The following is a 15,391-nucleotide window of genomic DNA, read 5'->3' as shown; positions in this document are numbered from 1 at the left end:
TTCTAGCATCAGCATGACAGCTGGCCTTGCATGCAATGCACGTGGACTTGAGAGGGGTGTGAATTGTTTCTTGCTTCATACTGGGCCTCTAGATGTATAGGGGAGGTAACAGTCAATAAGATTACTTTGGGGGTATATCAGAGATAACCAAACAAATCCAGGACTACAGTCCACCAATAAATCAAATGCACACCAAAGCTATGAGTTGATCACTTATTTATTTCATGTATTAAAATATTTATAACCTGCCCCTATAGCACTTGGTCTCAAAGCAGAGTCCATAATTCATTTTAAAATGTCAATTCATTATATGAAATAAAGCACATAAAATGATGAATAACCAACCAGCACGGATCTTAAATCAATCAGCAGATCACAGGATAAAGTTAACAATGATCCCTACTTCTATTGTCTATTGGCACATTATGCACACTTTTAATGGAGGGGGAGCAGGTCTCAGGTGAGAGGTCATATGGTGCCACAATGTGTATGAGGCAGGCTCTGTCAGTGGGGGATGCCTGGCTTACTAGCAGTACATGTGAAAATGATCTAGGGATCTTAGTAGAACACAAATGAGTCAACAGTGTGATGCAGCAGCAAAAAAGTTAATGCTATTCTAGGCTACATCAACAGAAGTATAGTGTCCAGGTCAAGACTACACTTGGAGAACTGTGTCCAAATGGTGTGATGACAATCTAGTGCAAATATAGCATACAGAGCTATAATAACAATGTTCCCAACAGTGTGGATGGTTCAGTAATATTGACTTCCATCTTGTAGCATCAGTACATAATGACTCTCAATTTTTCAGTGAAACTATTATTAAGTTGCCTTCCTTCCCTTACCCTGACTATATTGCTTAATTATTTTGATAATTTCAACCACTTCTCATCGTCTTGCTAGGCAAGTTCCTAGTGATAGTGCATTGATTTCCCAAACCCCCATTGTAGCTGATTGCAATCTGGGCAAATCATTTCCTTGTCTTCCAACAAGACAGAAATTTTTAAAACAGAAGTCGGGAACCTTTTTCAGTCTTGCAGCCACGTGTCCTCCTGGGAACCTTGCAAGGGCCCGTGTCAGTGGTCGGCAGAGCCAGTGAGGGGGAAGGCAGCCTGAGGGGAGTTCCAAGGGCCAGACAGACATGCCTGGAGGGCCATATTCAGTCTCCCGGCTGTGGTTGCTCACCCCTGCTTCAACATAGCAGAAGAGTATTAATAGAGGGTTTGCTGGTAACTCTACCCAATGTGAACAGTGCTGCTTTCTAAATCCCCATCTCTTTAACTCATTGGGTCTGCAAACAGGAGAAACAAAAGTTTGGCCGAAATCTGAGTGGTAGAGAGAGAGAGAGAGAGAGAGAGTTTGTAAGAGAGAGAGAGAAATAGAAGCCAACCCATCCCCACCTTCACCCCTGTGCTTCAGAGGCAGAAATGTTGATGCATATTTCTTAGAAATGTTTGCTGCCATTCGCAGAAATAGGAGGAAGTTGAGCAGGCGTCTCACAACACTCGCTTCCTTCCTGGGCAAGGGTAAGGAGGGGCCGTCCGAAATTGGGGGGTGGGGAGCACTCAGCCAGGAACAAAAAGCCCCTTCAGAGTCTGATGGAATCTGACATGAGCTTTTGAGCTCCCCAAGTGGCGTTTATGGCTAAAGATCTGGAAAAGAAAATAAATCTTCCAGGCCTGGCATCTTGCTTTAATTAATAACATAATCAAGCTCTTGGCCAAGTGGAATGGAACTGTGTTTCGCCACTTGACGTAGGCCTTGTGAGCCAGGCGAGGGTCGGCCGGCCCTGCGCTGGATAGAGTAACGCCAGAAGTGGCGCAATGACACTGGAGCGGCTTCTGTGCGGATGCCAGAGTAAATCTGAGCTGGGATTGTTTCATGCCTCCTCTCCCCTGTGAGAATCGCAACCAAATTCCTTCGTCGGAGCAGAGCGGGGCCATCTGGAAAGCTGGAGAAAGGTCTAATTGCTGAAGGGGAGAGAGAAAGTCGTGGTTTGGCTTACGGCAGCACTTTTAAATTTACAGTTTTCCTTTATGTCTTGTAAATGGCACAGTTCTCTGGATATATTAAATAGCACATGCAGTGTGTATAAGTGTTTTCCTGAGTGCGCCATCTGCATTATCTCAATAGGCCTTACAACAACCCTGTAAGGCAGACAGGCCTGGCAACAGCTGCAGACTGGCTGCTTATGAAGTACCAAGAGAGGGAGGACATTCTGCATAACATTTGCTAATGCTAATTTATATAGAATCATAGAATTGTATAGAAGGGGTCCCAAGGATCATCTAGTTCAACTCTCTGCAATGCAGGAATCTCAAGTAAAGCATCCATGGCAGATGGCCATCCAACCTCTGCTTAAAAACCTCCAAGGAAAGAGAGAATACCACCTCGTGTGAGAGTCTGTTCCACTGTCAAAAGGCTGTTATCGTCACAAAATTTATCCTGGTGTTTAGTCGAAATCTTCTTTCTTGTAACTTGTAAGCCATTGGTTTGGGTCCTAGCTTCCAGAGCAGCTTGTTCCATCTTCCATGTGACTCCCTTTTAGATATATGAAGAAGGCTATCATATCTCCTCTCAGTCTCCTCTTTTCCAAGTTACACATACCCAATTCTCCCAACTGTTCCTTATAAGATCATCTTCATCGCCCTCCTCTGCACATGTTCCAGCTTCTCAGTAGCCTTCTTAAACTGTGGCGCCCAGAACTGGATGCTGTATTACAGGTGTGTTCTAACCAAAGCAGAATAGAGTGGTACAATGGCTTCCCTTGATGCAATATGTTAATATAAAGGCTATATTCCAACTCAAAATACAATTCATCTGACCGTAGTGGGGAAGACTGTGTTCCTGCACAGACTGTTGTTCATAAGCTGCTGTTATTAGGCAGCTACTTCAAGCACCCTCCTGCTCCCCCTTTTTAGGGTTCTTTATCTTTAAATGGTACTTGGTACTTATCCATGGGTAGCTGGCTGTGCCCTTTGCTGATGTATGTGCTGGGCATTTAAACCCCCACTTCCAATTCTCCTAGTGGGGTTATGAGCAGCTCATGGTCACCAACAAGACCCTAGAAGTCAAGCATTCTGGGGCATCATATTTTGTTGGAGGCTGCCCAGAGTGGCTGGGGAAACCGGGCCAGATGGGCGGGGTATAAATAATAAATATCATCATCATCATCATATACACATGTGTGGGAAGTGACCGCTACCACAAAAGCATAGCAATGTGCCCAAACTGGATTTTTTTGCATTGTGGGTGAAAACCCAACCAACCATCCCGAGGGGAATCGCCCGAAAATAAATGGTAGCTGCCATGCTTTGTTTTTACCCACAATGCACTGGAACCAGAACTTCTGGCATTTCAGGGAAAGAAAGATGGTGGCTGTAACCACAGCAACTGAAGGCCCAAACGCCCGCTCAGATATTGAGATGGTAGGGAATCTAGGAACACACCCTGTCATGACCCCCCGCAAAGCCTCTTGATTACATCCCTCTGTGGTTTTTCTGTTTTTTGTTTTTAAAAACAAATAAGGAAAAGTTTTAGACAACAATGCGCTGTTTGGCCTGAAGAAATCTCTAACCCTAATAGGGTTAACGCTGTGCTTTGTGTAAGCAAAGGCTGGAGAATAAACTACCGTTGTTTCCCCGACCTGACTGACACATTTATTGATCATTTTTTCCAGCAGTTCATTCATAAAGGCCAATTGAGCTGGGCTCTTGGGATAGAATAGCCTTTTAACAAAATCCTCAAGAGGGGCAGTGCAGGGGCTGGGGCATGCGTGACTGGCTCTCGGTAATTTGCTTCTGAAAAGTGACAGACCGGTAGCAGGGAAAAACAGGTCCGGCTCTAACACGGCGTTCACTGGATTGCAGGCATGAAGTGCTTGATGGATAAATGGTTGCATGTGTTCTGCAAACTGGGAAGGTTTACTGGAAGATGAAAAGCTTTGCATGCAGAAGGTCATCTCAGCATCTCCAGGTCGGGTTTGGAGAGGCTCTCTGAGTCCCTGGAGAGCTGCTGCCAGTCAGTGGCTACACTACTGATGGCCTGTTAGTCTGACATTGCATAAGGCAGCTTCCTATCCTGCAAAAAATAGAATCTTATCAGCAATAGAGATTGGGCAGGACTAGAGCTCAGTGGTGGAACATCTGCTTTTTGTGCAGGAAGTCCCAGATTGAATCCCGGACATCTGTAGATAGGGCTAAGAAAGACATCTATCTGAAACCCTGAACAGCCACTGCTAGTCACCTTTCTGAAAGGTGATAAAGGTCTGTCCAGTCCACAGTGGGCTTAACATTAAAGAACCCTTAGAATGAAAAGACAGAAACTGCCCACCAAACATTTGCATGACTTGGACAGCAGAATGTTCTCCCTGGTGTGGTGAAATCTTTTGTATTTCTATTTAAATTAGAGTAGCAGCTCTAAAATAGCATCTCTACATTTTTCATGCCAACCTATGCCCTCATTTGTCTTCTTTTGGGGGGCCATGCATGCGCCCCCATTGGAACAGGGCAAGAAAAGAAGAGTAAGCCCTTAAATGCCAGGCTTGGGTGTTTGTGCGCCCATATGCACACACTCTGCTTGAGGGTACACAATCTTCTCTCTCTCATATATCATTTTCAGCTCCCTTGAAAAACTGTTGCCCATCTCCAAGTTGAAACGCCAGCCCTCAAAATTTGGCTGGCTGAAACTTACATTTCAGAAACCCCTCATCAAAAAAACAAAACAAGAAACATTTCTTTAAAAACCCCAAACAGGCTCTAATCCCTTTCCGCTTGGCACCTGAGCCTAGCTTGGTTGTTGATTTTATCCTGCCGCCCCGCATGCTTTGGCGTCCGGCAATGACGGGATTGGAAGAAATCAAGGTTTAATGAGTTGCAGCTGGTGCAATAGATCCCAGGCAAGGGCTTCTTATAATCATGGCTTCCCGTGAAATAAGCCAGCGCTGTCCTTTCCTGCACATTCACCACCTCCTGGAGCCAGAAAGCATAGGGTTGGTCTGCAGCCAGAGCACACAGGCTGCACATTAAAGTCTCCTTTTCCCTTCACCTCTTGTGCCCCCATTGGAACAGGGCAATAAGAGAAGAGTAAGCCCTTAAACGCCAGGCTTGGGTGTTTGTGCGTGCACACACACACACACACACACTCTGAGGGTACAAGTAAAGTTATTTATTTATTTCAGTTATGAATTCCTTCCTATTAGGGATGCATGAAGGCATCGTTTCTCCATTCCATGGCCTGCAGCTCTGTTTCCATTCCACTGCAGTTATGTAAGTTACGTGGTTGTTACGTTATTCTGATACATTAATTTCAACACAAATGAAACACAATGCAAACAGGAGTGAGTGGAAATAATCAATTATGTAACCTCAGTTTCCTCTTTCTTGGTCTCAATGTTGCCCCTTGTAAAACTCAGTGGCGAGGTGGATAGTGGCAATACTAGAATTAGTTGGCTCTGCCTCTCTTTGGCTCTGGCTCCATCTGCTATTGGTCTTCCAGTCTATTAGTCCCCATGGTCACCAACTACCACTGGGAGTAGTTACACAAGACAGGACCTTCACAGTGGTGGCTCCCAGACTTTGGAACTCCCTCCTTGAGGACATCAAATTGCTGCTCTTATTGCTGCCCTTCAGAAACCAGCTAAGTCCTTATTTTCTCAGCCAGGCTTTGGGAAATTTAATTGTCCAGAGACCCAATACAGTCATACCTTGGGTTGAAGTAGATTCAGGTTGCACTCCATGGCGACCTGGAAGTAACGGAATGCATTACTTCCGGGCTCCGCCGCTTGCGCATACGCAAACGCTCAAAATGGCGTCGAGTGCATGCGCAGAAGTGGAGAATCGTGACCCGTGCATGCGCGGAAGCGGGTTGTGTTCACTTCAGGATGCGAACAGGGCTCCGGAACGGATCCCATTCGCATCCAGAGGTACCACTGTAGTTATATGGGTGGGACTGGAGTGTCATGAGGATATTTCTTGAATTTGAATGGTGTTATGGGTTTAATTTGATAATTTACTCTGTGCTGATCATTCAATTTATGTTGTGCACTGCTCTGGACTTCCAACTGGGTGGAAGAGCACAATAAGAAATGAATGAATGAATTAATTGGGGCGAGCAAATTGATGTCTAATCAAGTAGCGACAGGATCGATCAATTAATCCTTTGGTCAAAGCATTGTCAGAGCAAAGCTGAGTGTTTGGTTAAAACCCTCAACTAGTGTGGTTCCCCACTCTTCCCCACCCCCTCTCCCAACACACTTCATTTAATAAAACCCACAATGGTTTCCATAAAGCGCATCTTTGACTATCAGGACATCAAAGCCAAAAGCCGCCAAAGTAGAGGGTCAAAAGAGTTAACACGTATTATTTGCGTGGGGGAGGGGGCTCTCTTCCACCCATCTCTACCCTTTCTCTTGAGCAAAATAATTAGCAGTCCCGTAAGAAGCCTCCTGATCTCTTTTATTGGCACAATCATTATATAAAATATATCTGGAAGACTATTTACAAACTTCCCCATAACCATCAATCATGCCCTTTCAGAAGTTATCTAACCTCAAGAAACTGCTAATGCAACAAAGCTATTTAATGGTGGCATTGTGCGGAGGGGGAGGGGAAAGAAGGGTTTGTTTCTTTCACTCTCCCCCCACTTCCATTACTATGGAATTCATAATAACATCAATAATTAAATATAAATTGGATTTAATATTTTATGCTGGCGACATGCAATTTACACTCTACCCGAGAAATCAAAAGGTCATGTCTGATGTAAATGAGTGCGCTGTGTGTGTGTGTGTGTGTGCGAGAGAGAGAGAGAGAGAGAGAGAGAGAGAGAGAGAGAGAATGAGACAGACTTGCTAAGAAAGTAGACACTGGAAACCCAGTCACAGCTCTTCCACAGTCCTGTTCTGGTGTTATTAGCTCCTGGATGCTAAGTAGCCCTATCTCATAATTAGTATAATTAGTATTATTGCTTTCTGCTGCTCCATGCTTTATATTTCAAGGATGGAGAGTCCAACTAAACATTAGGAAGAACTTTCTGGTGGCCAGAGCAGTTTAACAGTGGAACAGACTCCCTCAGCAGAGGTTATGTGGCCATCCGCCAGGGATTTTTTTAGCTGTAATTCCTACATTGTAGGGGGTTGGACCAGACAGCCCTTGGGGGTACCTTACAACTCTACAGTTCTATGATTCTATGATGATGATTCTATGATTCAGTGTCCCGTTTTGCTGCTGGAGGTGAAATGGGAACTGCACTATTCCTTCAGGCAGGAAAGCGTGGATATTGTCTAACCTCTGCAAAAGTTTTGTGCAAGCAAAGTATGATGAATGCTCAGTAAACAGGTCCTCTGGAGGCACTGGCGGAGGAAGATGGGGGCAGGGGGAGCGCACCACCCCCGGCAGCGCCATGCCCCCAGGACGTGTGCCACACCCCTGGGGACAGTGCGCCATGGCCCCGGGACGCGCGTCAGCCACGTCCCCACCTGCTCTCTGCCCACCCCCCAGATGCCAGAACATAAAGCTCTGCCACTGTCTGGAGAAAAAAAGCACACCAAGAACTCAGGCCAATAGTTGACTATGGATGAACATGAACTTACTGGTTTTTGATCCATAATAGACTTCTGACTTGCTCAATGATTAAAACTAAGACCTTCAAGTTGAATCTGACTATGAACTAACATGAATTTATCTCTACTTATAAACTCTTATCTCTAATTCTGCAATGAATTATTGTGTTATACATATCTTTATGAGTTTGCGTTTGTAATCTCTATTTGAGTTTGTAATCCTTGTCAGAATACATACTTTTGAATGGATTAATTTTTGTTACAACTGACTATTCATTTGCGAGTAGGGACCACTCCCACTATTGCAACTTACATTGGCCTGAGTTCTTGGTGTGCTTTTTTCTTGGTATATTTAATAACAAGAACTCCAATTTATTTAACTGTCTGGAGGAACCCTGAGGCTCCTGTCACATGGAAAATAGGGGTGTTTTTAGTACATAAGCACATATTCACTTTTATCTGTGAAGCTGTGCACTTCTGCTTATTCTTAATAGCTTGTGGAACTGAGTCATGCATTTCTCTTTTTTCTCACTCCCTCTTCCCCCCTTGGTGCACTTCCATTTTTTAATTTATTTTTTTGCTGCTCCCAGGACTTTATTCTTTTTTTCTGCACAAAACTCAGTTGAGGAAGTGGGTCAAAAGATTGTGGCCACTTTTTCCCAGAGACTTATCTCTTGGCACGCACTTTGCCAGGTGGCTGGATGGAGTGTGTCGGGACAAGAGGCATGTGCTGGATGGCGGGGGTGGGAGAGAAGACCATTTTCATTTTGATTTGGCTGGCTATGTGATTTCTGTCCCTTGCTTTGCAGCTGCAGGAAATTGGGTTTGGGATGGAAATGTTTCTCTCCTTCCCAGGCTTAAAATAGAAAGTGCGTTTGTTTGTGAGTATGTGTGTCGGGTTCAGGGGAGCCCATGAAAGAAAAAGGAGGTGAAGCATTTATTTAGAAGAAGAACATGCCATGGGCAAGAGTGGTTCAAAGGTGCTTGGAGGCTCAGAGCCAAACTAATGCAGGTTCCAAATTTTGTGTTCCTTTAAGTGTGTTGTTAAAACAACCCCAAACACAAGTGCTAGTGATCGGGGGGGGGGGGGGATTATGGAAAGCCAGTGTGGTGTAGTGGTTAAGAGCGGTGGACTCGTAATCTGGTGAACTGGGTTTGCGTCTCCGCTCCTCCACATGCAGCTGCTGGGTGACCTTGGGCCAGTCACACTTCTCTGAAGTCTCTCAGCCCCACTCACCTCACAGAGTGTTTGTTGTGGGGGAGGAAGGGAAAGGAGAATGTGAGCCGCTTTGAGACTCCTTCGGGTAGTGGTAAAGCGGGATATCAAATCCAAACTCCTCTTCTTATGACAATAGCATGGAGTGGGATGTTATTTAAAGTATTTATATACTGTGAAATATATATTGTGAAATATCAAGCTGGTGTATAATAAATACAAGAAATCGCAACATAAACAATGCAAATACTAGTTAAAAATGGCTGTTTTTAACTCTTTTGCCCCACTAGAGTCCTGATCAAGGACAGGCCTCACCCATGCCTACAACTTGGGAGGTTCTCCACCCCCCAATTTAAATTGCATGACCAGGCACCCCAGGGACCACTAAAGGGTAAAGAGTTAGAGCCACCCTACCCCTATGTTAAAGTCCTGATCCAGACTGATTTGCAGAACAACCACCCTGTAAGTAAAGGCATAGTTATGTAGCCAACATAGCATGCAATTTGGTCTAGTGGCACGATGTCTGAGCCATCACTGGGCACCAGTAACCTGAATATCCACACTAGCCATAAGGTGAAGGATATGCCACTTTATTGCTGTTCAACAGAACACCACCAACATTTGACATCTGTTGACTGAGTCTCAGCAAGTGTACCCTGCCTTTCAAACAGTTATGGATGTTTGAGGAAATTGGTTTCTGTGAATTCCTCACGCAAACTGACATGAGCTGCATCTCCCACACTAATGTGCAGGTCATAATTATCCTTTGCATTTCATACTTCTCCAAATTTTGCAATGCAGTTCATTGCCAAAAAAATGAGTGAATGTTTTGAATAATTATTTTTATGTGACTGACGGATGGAGAATCGGAAGCCCTTTTCTTTTCTTTTTCTCCTTTTTCTCCTTTTCTTTTTTCTTTCCTTTCTTTCTTCTTTCTTTCTTTTCCCCTTTTTCCATGCTCAACTCTCTTTTCTTTTTCTGCTTTTGCTTTTATGTTGATTAGTTTTTACCTCGTATCATAAAAAAAGCTTTAATAAATAAATTATGAAGTGAAAAATAAAATTTTCTAGGCTCTGCACAGGGTGTCTTTTGGTTTGGTGCTCTGGTGCGAGCCAGTTGATTCGTGTGAGAGTGTGAGACCAAAAAGTGGGACATTCCAGGGTCCAGTCAGAAGCTGGGATGGCTTCTGCAATTCCAGATGTCCCGCTCAAATCGGGATGGTTGAGGGGTATGGAAAGTGTCCTTGAATTCTGGTAATGACTCTTGTTTGCCTGGGTAGTGGATAGAGAGGGTTGTATAGAAACTAGCCTACTGCACAAAGGTAAAATTAGCATTTACTGGCCTAGCCACTTTTGCCTCTGACCCTGTCCACCACTGACCTGTGGCCCTTGGAGTTTTACCCAGAAAGTAATGTGGCCCTCAGGCCGAAAACCATTTCCTGCTTCTAGTTTTAGTCCAAATTGCTAGGTGTTCTGGATTTAAGAGAGTTTAGAAGCATACAGCAAGGAGACTAGCATGTAAAAATCAACTTCCTGCTTGTGTTGCCTTTAAAAGCATGTAACCAAAAAGCCCCCCGCCCAATCATCAAAACACCTGCAACCAGCTGGGCTCCAACTCAGTTCCTTTTTCTGATGTTTCCCTTCCAGATTTGTATCAACAATAAAAGGGACTGAAAGAAGCCTTACATCCAAATTTAGATGGCATTCAGACAGCCCTTTATTCCATTCCTGACATTTCCTTACCTGATAATTTTCGTATTTTTCACACAAAGTAAAAGCTGTTTCTGGAAATCTAATGGAAATTTATCATTCATTTGTGTGCTGTCCCCCCAAATGTTGGCAGCCCTCTTAGCCTGGAAATTGTAGAAGTTTTGTGCTATAATTTGCCTGCTGTTTTCATGGCCACAGCCACTCACATGATGAATTTTGAGGTGGTATTGCAGCATACAGTTTCCCACCATTTTCATGGGTTAATCATGGGTGAGCAGAAGCATATATTTGCATAAATGGTGGTGGTGACACTCAATGACTTCCTCTGTAGTGTCGCACCATGTACTCTGGTGTGAGTGGAGTTTAATGCAACATGGTGGTGTATTGATCAAAAGGGCACAGTTCCAAGGGAATGTTAGAAGCTGGAGCAGAAGTGCTAGGATTACAATGTATAACCAAGAAAACGAACACAACCACCTCCAAGTCTGAATACATCCACAGAAAGGCACTTTTACTTCTCAAACTGAAATGTATAGAATCATAGAATTGTAGAGTTCGAAGGGAACATCAGGGTCTAGTCCACCTCCCTGCAATGCTATAAATAACATGATAGCGTACAGATTAAATTATTTGGCATCTAATAACCTCAATCTGTTTCCATGAGCAATCTGATACAAGTGAATATTATTGCTTGCTAGACATGTTTTGTTTCTCTTCATCAGTGGCATAGCTAAAATTTCAAGGATGCTGCTTTAGAATAGATCCATATTGTACAATATCCAAGCTTGTATCTGTCAATTAATGTGCCTCCCCCTCCCAAATACTGTCACGTATTTCTCTTCCTTCTCAGGTGTGAAGAGTCTGGGCACAATAGGCAGGGCGGCCAGATTCAAAATAGGGCAGGGCTTCTGTAATTGTGTAAAAAAAAAAAAAAAAAGGTTTTCAGTAGGTGCAGCTTGTCATGCAGCTATTAAAGGTGCAGGAAGGTTGCCTTCTTCTTGCCACCCTAACAGTAGGTGTACGTAGGTGTCATAGGCCCTTCAGCTCTGGTATCCACAGACACAAGAGGCGGAGGGCGGACGTTAGGAGCAGATACAGGGGGTGGGGTGGAAGGTAGGCATGCAGGGATGGAAGAGAGAGGCTTGACACGTCTGTTCCCCATCTCTCCTGAGGAATGCAGAGCCACATCAGGGTGGGGGGAGGACTTCAGTCAGCCAGGGCTGAACAGGAGGAGACGGAGGCAGAGGGGTAGCACATAGCCCTGTCACCAAGAACAAGGTGCCACTTCTGTAGGTACGATCATATGCACCTGCACGGATGGAGCACACATGCAGGGCTGAACCAAAGGGAGAGTGCCATGAGCAAGCCCTCCGCCATCTTTACAAACTTGGTTGGAGAGATGTGCCAGCTGTGTGTCATCTTCCTGGCTCCTCTTTATTATGAACGCCTTGCCTTGCCCATGTACTTTGGAATCCTGACTTCTGGGCCTTGTTCTTCCTGCTGAGCCTGCACCACTTTTAGCTTGAATAAAGAGCTCTTCCGTACTTTCGAGTAAGAGCCGCTGTCATGTTTTTCGACAGGAACCTGACAGGGAGAAAGAATAATCCCTCTCATGGCAACAGGTTTTTCTTTTTTATTTTTAAAAAAGAAAATCACACGCATGCGAACTTATTGTTTATGGGGAAATGTACAACTAGGAGGTGGAAAACTTCTCATTCGCAGTTCGTTAATTGAATAGACGTTTCATTTCTTTTAGTCCAATATGGCCAAGCTAAATAGGACCCCAGAGGAGGTTAACGTCCTGTGTACCTCCAGAGGTCATGAACCCGCATGTGGTAGCTCAGAAAGGGCAGCCGTCACCATGTTTAGCCTGGCAAGCGGTGGAAAGTGCAAAGCTCTTACAAGTCTGGCTTTGAATGGTCTGAAGCTTGAAGCGAGGGAGGGAGAGACAGAAGTGCAAGTGAGCTGAGGTTCCTGGAGTTCTGGCAGAACACAGAGGGAAAAACTTGGAGAATGGAAATGAACATTAAAATGAAATCCTGCCGCTGTTCCATTAAAATGACACAAACTCTTTCCCGGTCATATGGTCTATGGCAGAGTTGGCCAACCTGGCGCTCTCCAGATGTGTTGGACTACAACTCCCATCAGCCCCAGCCAGCATGGCAATGTTCTCCTACACATGATCACAGGGATCAAGCTGGAATATAAGGGTTCAGGTGGTTGCTGAGGTACCCTGGACCTAAGTTGTTCAGGGCTTTGTAAATTAATACAAGGACCTTGAACCTTTGCCAAAACTGCAGTAAAACTGTGTTGTTAGGAGACATGAACAAATGAGGGCTTTAAGAAAGTACAAACTGCAGCAGAAATGTCAGGGACAGGATTTCAGACTGGGAAAACGAGAAACCCGAGAGGAACCAAAACTGACAGATTCGTCCAGCTGAGCTTGATGACGCTTGTGCCAAAGTAAGTTGAAATTTGGGTGGGAAAAAATGTGATATGCAAGGCCAGTCCAGCCATTTGGCAGTGTGAGTCAGTCGCTTCAGGTGGCAAATGCTGAGTGTCAGTGGCAGCCCCAATGCCAGCTTCCTCTGTTTATTAAGAGACAGTCACTTTAAAATGCTGATGAATTTTCAGGAGGATTTTTAAACTCTCCCTCCCCGTCCCTGCAAGTTGTTGCAGAAATGTGGGGAGCTGAATTTAAGATTGGAAAAATGAGAAGCGGAGAGAAGCAAAATGGACAATTCCCTCTATTCCAACATTTGAGTAAATCTTTGGTTTGGATTGGGGTATTAGCTCCCTCTCCCTACTTGCATTGTAGGAGGGTGTGTGATAAAATGGGTAATGAAAAAGATCTCCCACCTCTTTGTATTTTTCAAAGTATGGAAAAAGTACATAAATGCCTTATTGCTGCAGATGAAGGTGCATTTTAAAGCAAAGCCACCTGGTTTCAAAGAGCATTCCAAGTCCTAATTGCTCTTAATAGCTTAGTCCCCCCCTCCCTGGAACCAACCACTCTAGAGGGTCCCTTGTTTAGAGAGCATAACTACTTACAATCCAGTATTCACTCAGGTACACACACACACACACAATTTAAAAAAACAACAACAGCAAGGCAGGAAAGGGCTCGGAGCTCAGTGGTGTATCATCTGCTCACATGCAGAAGGCTACTGGTTCAAACCCTGGCCTAGAATCTTAGAATTGCAGAGTTGGAAGGGACTCCAAGGCTCATCACGCCTAACCCCTTGTAATGCAGGATTCTCAGCCAAAGCATCTAAGTCCGCAGAGATATTATTGAAGTGGGAAAACACCAACAGGAGCACTGGATTGGTTCTGTCGGTGTGTTGGCTCTACTGGGCGTTTGCACCACACCCACCTCCCTGCCACCTCACCTTTCTCCCTCCCAGTAAGTGACGGTGACCCACCTGCCAGAAAGATGGCACAGCGGCTCCGGTGCACCCAGCAAGCCACGTCTAGCATCTTCCAGTGGAGAGGCTTTGCACACATTTTATGGGGACAGGCTGTAAGCCAGGACTGTAGCAGATGCTTTCAAGGTGGCCACTTATGTGTCACCAGAAAGGAGAACAAGCGAGGACACAGATTTGCAGAAGATCTCTATATGCTAATATATATGCATTTTGCTATGTGCTATACCTGGGGCTGCTCTTGAAGACATCTCGGAAACTTCAACTGGTCTAAAACGCAGTAGCCAGATTACTGTCTGGGGTTCCATTTAGAACTCATATCACTCATGCTTTAAAACCGCTGCATTGGTTGCCAGTTCATTCCTGGCCCAATTCAAGAGGCCCATGTTAGGGTTAAAGCTCTAAATGACCCAGACCCCAAATATCTAAGAGACGGCATTCCCTACATTTGCTTTGCATGCAGAAGGTCCCAGGTTCAATTCTTGAATATCCAGGTAGGCCTTGGAAATAGCTTCCTGCCTGAAACCCTGGGGAGCCACAGCCAGCCAATATTGACAATACTGAGTTAATGTCCAAAAGTTGTACATACATAATTTTATTTGTATGCCGCCTTTCCACAGTTCAAACCATGCTCAAGGCGGCTTGCAACATGAAAAAATGCATAAATGCAATATAACAGAAGCAGTCGTGAACAATAAAAAAAACATTAACAAATGCACAACCAAACTGAGCAATTTTCCATAAATCACAACAAGATCTAAAATAAAAGTGTAAGGCAGCTTCCTATGGTCCCCATCTTATTTGTACAAGAATAATGTTTTCAAAAGTAAGGGATGCCTTGCATATTGATCCTTGCAGGACCTAAAACCTAATGCACGCATTCTGCTTCATTTTTCTCTTTTGGTCAAAAACGTTATTTATGTTTTTGCTGTTTTTGATTTGATTTGATCTTGCTGATACAAATTTGTGGGGTGTTTTGGTCTCTGGCAGATTCCAAGAGAAAAGGAGTATGATTGAATTGTAATACTTTTTACCCAAAGAAGATGGACAATAATTGCATTTTCAAGCTCCTAAATGTAATCTTTTGTCTATCTAATCTTGGAGAACAAGTGGGATGAGGCATGTCCCTTTGTGCCGAGAGAGAAGGTAAGTTGCAATACTATTGATATGCTATTATTTTCCATCTTTATTTATCCCTAGATGCACTAGGAATCACTCCCTCCAGACCATTCATAATTGAGAAATGCTTTTAAGACCTTTAAGAGATGAATACTGCATTTTGCAAGGTGCCTATTTGATTGTCTCCAGGAGTCATGTTGATGGACGACTCGGTTCGTATCTTCTTAAGGAACCTAGCAGCAAAGTGAATGGATAAGGAACAAGGATTTGAGCTTCTCACTTGGCAATCATGACTGTCCCAATCAACTTGAAATGGGGAGATCTTAAGAACTAGAGAGACACAGAGGCATTACAAGGCTCTCTA

At 44.3% G+C, this 15,391-nt stretch overlaps 1 long non-coding RNA gene across 2 annotated transcripts in view; it reads left to right on the top strand.

The window, feature by feature from the left end:
• The window catches only part of LOC310684839, a 59,746-nt gene that overhangs the window by 15,347 nt on the left and 29,008 nt on the right, over positions 1 to 15,391 (top strand). For both annotated transcript variants that reach the window (XR_014514855.1, XR_014514856.1), the window contains exon 3: positions 14,899 to 15,054. This is a non-coding gene — a long non-coding RNA (uncharacterized lncRNA). The remainder of the gene's footprint in view (positions 1 to 14,898; positions 15,055 to 15,391) is intronic.

Source organism: Podarcis tiliguerta (genome assembly GCF_965153285.1).
Source record: "Podarcis tiliguerta genome assembly, chromosome: 8".
NCBI lineage: Eukaryota > Metazoa > Chordata > Lepidosauria > Squamata > Lacertidae > Podarcis > Podarcis tiliguerta.
The sequence above is the reverse complement of the archived record's forward strand: the minus strand, read 5'-3'. Positions and strand labels throughout refer to the sequence as shown.